The 6,056-nt window shown below is 41.0% G+C and overlaps 1 non-coding gene across 1 annotated transcript; it reads right to left on the reverse strand.

Annotated features, from left to right (window-relative positions):
- Positions 1 to 1,392: 1,392 nt before the first annotated feature.
- TRNAK-CUU (transfer RNA lysine (anticodon CUU)) lies at positions 1,393 to 1,465 on the reverse strand. The gene has a single exon. It is a non-coding gene; the product is annotated as a tRNA-Lys (tRNA).
- Positions 1,466 to 6,056: the final 4,591 nt, after the last annotated feature.

Raw genomic sequence — 6,056 nt, forward strand, 5'->3', positions numbered from 1 at the left:
AGTGTCTTACTTTATCAGTTTCATCTTTATCCCTCCTTTAGTCTGCCATCCTTATAGATAAGATTTCAGATCCTAGAATTGCCCTGGTTTTCTGAGAGCACCCAATTCAGAACCCCTACTTACTTAGACCCTCCCCCAAATTACCCAACAAAAGCCAAGATCCTATAATCACCATCTTACTGAATCACCCCACACTTCTCCCTTGTTGCCATGAGTAATAAACTAAACGTATTTGACAACAGGTGTGGGGGTTTTCTGCTTTTTTTGTTTGGTTTTTTTTTGTTTGGTTTTTTTTTTTTTTTGGTCTATGGCTGAAGGACATTGTCAGGGTTAAGAGATGGGAGGGAGGGGAAACTTGAGCTTAGGCAAAAGGGGATGGGCTTTTGCTACACAGGGGAACAGAGAAATAAATAGAATGGCAGCCTGTGAGGAAACTAGGTCGAAGTTTTTAAGATAAATAACAGCATGTTTGTGTGTTGAACGGAAAAATCAAGAAGGGAGAAAAATTGATCCTTTAGTAGAGAGCTGGGGGATGACACGTGGAGGGTACAGGATCGAGTGCTTTAGGTAGGGTTGGCTTCAGGTAGGAAGGAGCATAAACCGTTTGCCTACGTGGTCTGGCAGGTGAGATCCTGGAATGTGTCTGGCTGTGGTGGTCCGAGTGGGCGAGGACATTCTGCTGACCTCACAGTTCTCAGTGCAAAGGGGAGAAGGCGGAAACCTTTCCTCCCTCACATATCCAATTGCCTATCCTAATTTTCATATCTCAGTTGTTTTGTACGTCTTTAAAGAGCCTTTACTAGAATCTTAATTTCCTAGTATCCATCCCCAAGAAGAGTGGAAGAAAACTTGATGTATGCACTGGTGGTATAAATCTCACTACAAAAAGAACTATTTTTCATTATATATTTCTTCAGGGACAGACTCCATATTGAGAGGAGGAAAAAGGACAGAGAGAGAGAGAGAGAGGAAGAGAAACAGAGAAGGATAAATTGGTTCTTTTTCTTCGGAGTCCTCAGGTGCCTCTGAATGTTTTTACATCCGGTCTCTTAAATTTTGGAAGAGCAGCCAAAATGTGGGGCTCATAGGTTTGTTAAGATAACAATTAAAACTGCCGTCTACCACCAACTATCCAAGTATGCATAGTAACACAAAAAACTAGTCTTTAACAGTGGGCATTTGGTTTCCTCTGTATTTTAAGGAGAACACGGGGAGGACGTGTGATTTCGATTGTGCAAACAGTTTGTGACCTGTTTCGTTTACAAAAGGTTAACTTTTTAGTGGGGAATCTGGTTAATATTGAAAGTGTTTAAATTAATTCTGCTTAAGAACTCTGTAGTTTAAGTGCTTTACTGAAACCGTTTAAGTTTCAGAAAAATGAAGTACAACCCGCGCCCAACGTGGGGCTCGAACCCACGACCCTGGGATTAAGAGTCCCATGCTCTACCGACTGAGCTAGCCGGGCGCCTGTCGTAACGGCTTGCATTTCTACCTCTTGAGGAGTGTTTAACTACACGGTTTTATATTCTTCGTGTACTTTCTTTACTAAAAAAATTTATAACGTACTATTAGATCGGCACTTCAGGATTATTTTTAAGAGCGTTCTAAATATTTAATTGTACTTAGATTTAAGAATGTTTGTATATGTATCCAAAGATCATTGAAAACTTATGCGAATCTTTATCATTACAGAGTCATTGAATCTTTTTAACAAAGTGTTTAAAAATATTTACCAACCAATATGTTTTGTTTACAGAAACACATATCAAGGCCATCCAACTTCCATCAAATGGCATTCCGGATTCCTACATGTTTGGGCTCCGCATTTAGAAACAAAGTCCAATCTCTGAGGGTTAGTTTCCCTGAACAACCGCGGGGCTTAGCTATTTTCTTTAGTATGGTCTGATGAAGGAGAGTTAAATTCAGAAAAGGGGGCTTCGAGTCAATTAATATAAGATCTTCTTAGAGTAATTGTCTAACAATGAGAGATAGGACGTTTGGAGGGTGCTATTATTTTCCTCAAGTGACAGAAGCTGGGAGGAAAGAATTATAGTCTCTGAATCTAATGGTAGAGAATGTGAACTCTAAGAGGCAAAGGGTCAGAAACCTGATTTTAATCAAATTACCATAGGAGATACCGGAATAATGTCATATGGAAATACATATATTCTGAAATGATGGTGAACCTTTCTAGATAAGAAATTCTGTCCGGGCGCGGCATGCCTGTAATCCCAACACTTTGGGAGGCCGAGGCGGGTGGATCACGAGGTCAGGAGTTCGAGACCAGCCTGGCCAAAATAGTGCCACCCCTCCCCCACCTCCCCGCCCCCAACTCCCATCTCTACTAAAAATACAAAAAATTAGCCGGGCGTGGTGGCCGGCACCTGTAATCCCAGCTACTCGGGAGGCTGAGGCAGAAAAGTAGCTTGAACCTGGGAGGTGGAGGTTGCAGTGAGCCAATATCACGCCACTGCACTCCAGCCTGGGCCACAGTGCGAGACTCCATGTCAAAAAAAAGAAAAAAAAAAAGAAAATGAAATTATTCTAATTTCTGTGATAATGGAGAGGGGTGTGGTGTTTATACTACTACTTAGCAGTGCAAGTTAAAGACCAATTTCTAAACCTGAAAATAACAAAGAATTCTTAGGATAGTATTCCCCAAAGCACAGTATTTGGAAGCTAGAAACCTGGGCCATCACATTTCCTGAGGTATTCAATTTAAAAATAATAAGATATGTCATAAAATAGTATACATTTAGAGTTGTTTTGCTCTGTCGCCCAGGCTGGAGTGCAGTGGCATGATCTCGGCTCACTACAACCTCCGCCTCCCGGGTTCAAGCGATTCTCCTGCCTCAGCCTTCCAAGTAGCTGGGACTACAGGCACCCGCCATCATGCCTGGCTACTTTTTGTAGAGACGGGATTCACCATGTTGGCCAGGCTGGTCTTGAACTCCTGACCTCAGGTGATCCACCCGCCTAGGCCTCCCAAAGGACTAGGATTACAGACATGGGCCACCACGCCTGGCCTTTTTTTCTTTTTTCTTTTGAGAGGGAGTCTAACTGGGCTGGAGTGCAGTGGCGTGATCTCAACTCATGGCGTGATCTCAACTCCTGGGTTCAAGCAATTCTCCTGCCTCAGCCTCAGCCTCCAGAGTAGCTGGGACTACAGGCATGCACCACCACGCCCAGCTAATTTTTGTATTTTTAGTAGAGACAGAGTTTCACCATGTTGGTCAGGCTGGTCTCAAACTCCTGACATCAGGTGATCCGCCTGCCTTGGCCTCCCAAAGTGCTGGGATTATAGGCGTGAGCCACCGCGCCCGGCCGAAAGAGCCCCCAAATTCTTAATTATTAGTAAATATTGAGTGCACTAGACACTCAAATAGTGTTTATCACACACAAGTAATGATGTTAATTAAAAGATTAACTGGATACCTAAACAAGTTTTGAGTACTTACGGTTTACCTCCAAGGCCAACCCTTCTGCAACTATTAACCTTTAGCTTTCTTCACCACTTTCTTGGACTATCTTGGTCTAAATCTGAACTCCCCAGGAAAGAACTGCAACCAGAGGCCAGGTGCAGTGGCTGACGCCTGTAATCCCAGCACTTTGGAAGGCCAAGGAGGGCGAATCACCTGAGGTCAGGAGTGTGAGATCAGCCTGGCCAACATGGTGAAACCCGGTCTCTACTAAAAATACAAAAATTAGCCTGGCATGGTGGTGCACACCTGTAATCCCAGCTACGCGGGCAGTTGAGGCAGAAGAATCGCTTGAACCCCAGGGGTCAGAGGTTGCAGTGAGCAGAGATCATGCCACTGCACTCCAGCCTGGGTGACAGAGCAAGATTCGGTCTCAAAAAAAAAAAGTTACAACTGGAATGTTTTAACGAGGGTTAGCTAAATTAAGTGGCTAGTCTTCCAAGTCATTCAAGTCCTTTTATCTCTCGATTTGTTCAAGAATAAAAACATCAATTGTAATGCTTCACTACTAGGAAAAAGCAACTGAAATTCCTTTTTCCCCCTTACTTTCTATATCCAATTCTGCAAGCCCTATGTCTTAGCCCATATTCTGCTGCTATAACAGAATACCACAGACTAGGTAATTCATAAACAAGAAAAGTTTATTTGGCTCATGGTTTTAGAAGTCCAAGAGCATGGCACTGACATCTGGCAAGGGCCTTGTGCTGTGTTATCCCATGACAGTGGATCAGAAGAGCAAGCGAATATGTGAGACAGAGAAAGCTGAAATCCAGTGAAATTCATCCCTGTATTAGGAACCCACTTCCAAGATAACTAACCCATTCCGAAAATGTCATTCATCCATAGTACCCTCATGACCTAATCACCTCTTAAAGGCCCCACATCGCAATACCATTACATTGGCAATTAAATTTCAACACGTGCTTTGAAGGGGACATTCAAACCATAGCACCCTACACGTCTGAAATCCATCTACACATTTCCACCTCTACTGCCACCACTTTAGTCCAAATCACTCTCCATTACTGCTAGCTCACAAAAGTGCAATAACTTTCCAACTAGTATCCCGGCCTCTCTTCTTTCCCTTAGCTATCATTCTTCACACAGAAACAAGAGCTCATTTAATGATTTAAATCAAATCATATAATTCTCCTGCTTTAAAAACTCCTGATAACCTCACAGTAGAAAACCAATAATAAATGTGAAAAGAATGATGGAATTAGAAAATCACCATTTGGCAACCATTGTAATACTCAATTCAAATAAGAATCATCAGATATTAGAATTAATGAGTGAAATGTCGAGGCGTAAACAGGATGTGTACATATTCTCAAAGTATTTCCTCACAAGATACTAATTACAAAGGGAAAAATGACACATTATCAGGGATAAATCTTCAGCAAGTGATCAAAGTTAACATTATCAGCAATAAAACAACTAACATCATGTCCCTCCTAATATAATGCTCTGACATGCATGAATACAAGGTCATTTCTGTAGTATTCCTGCCATAAATGCATCACTTGAATCAAATAACAAAAAAATCAAACCTAAATTAAGGAATATTCTACAAAATAAATGGTTTGTATTCTTCACAAATGTTCATGCCATGAAAACTGAAGGAATACTAAGCAACTATTTTCCAGACTAAAGCAGACTGGAAACATGACAACTGAATGCAAGGTGTGATCTTGGATTTTCTTTTGCTATGAAGGACGTTATTGGGCCATTTACCAAAAAAAAAAAAAATGCATAAAGTTGATAGATCATAGTATTGCTAATTTTCTGATTTTCACAATAATACTGTGTCTATGTGAAATAATGTTCCTGTGTTGGGGGAAAATACACACTGACGTATTAATATTTAGGAGTAAAAAAATGCTGATACCCTATTTACAATCGGATTAAAATTCAAACCACTTCAAGATTTGGTCTCATGTGCACTTGTTCTCTTCCTGTCATTCTTCCCCACTTAATCATTATGAGAGGTCACTCTGACGTGACAGTTCCCAGCGCAAGCCAAGTTTTTTACTGTTCCCTAAACCACTGTCTTTTGTTACCCTATTTTAGTTTAAATATCACTCACTCAGAAAGCCATTCCCTGAGCACACTGCCTAAAGGTAGTACCTCCATTGTCTATTAAAGCACTCTTCCTTCTTACTATTTTGCTTATTTATTGTTACCTATTTCTTCCCACTGAATGGAAATTCCATTAGAAATGGGGGTATGTTCTGTTCACGGCTTTTTCTTGAACACATGGAATATATTAGCGCTCAAAAAATATCTTTAATCAGACTTATCTTTAACTCTTACCAAAAAGCGTTATACTCATAGAAAGAGCACTAATACTTCTGTAAAATTCTAAGCTGAATTCAAAGACGATACCCTTGAAGTGAAACTTCACGACAGCCTGAGCATAAGATGAAGTGGATGCCATTCTGGGTCAGGGTCGGGACGCGGAGGAAGACAGGTTACTTCGCGCCTACTGCTTTTTCTACTTTTTGTGAGAGTATACGAGCATCTCTCCCTTTGGCTTAAAGAAAGAATAAAGTGAGGAGAGAATAATAATATAAAATA

This window comes from Pongo abelii, chromosome 15 (assembly GCF_028885655.2).
Source record: "Pongo abelii isolate AG06213 chromosome 15, NHGRI_mPonAbe1-v2.0_pri, whole genome shotgun sequence".
NCBI lineage: Eukaryota > Metazoa > Chordata > Mammalia > Primates > Hominidae > Pongo > Pongo abelii.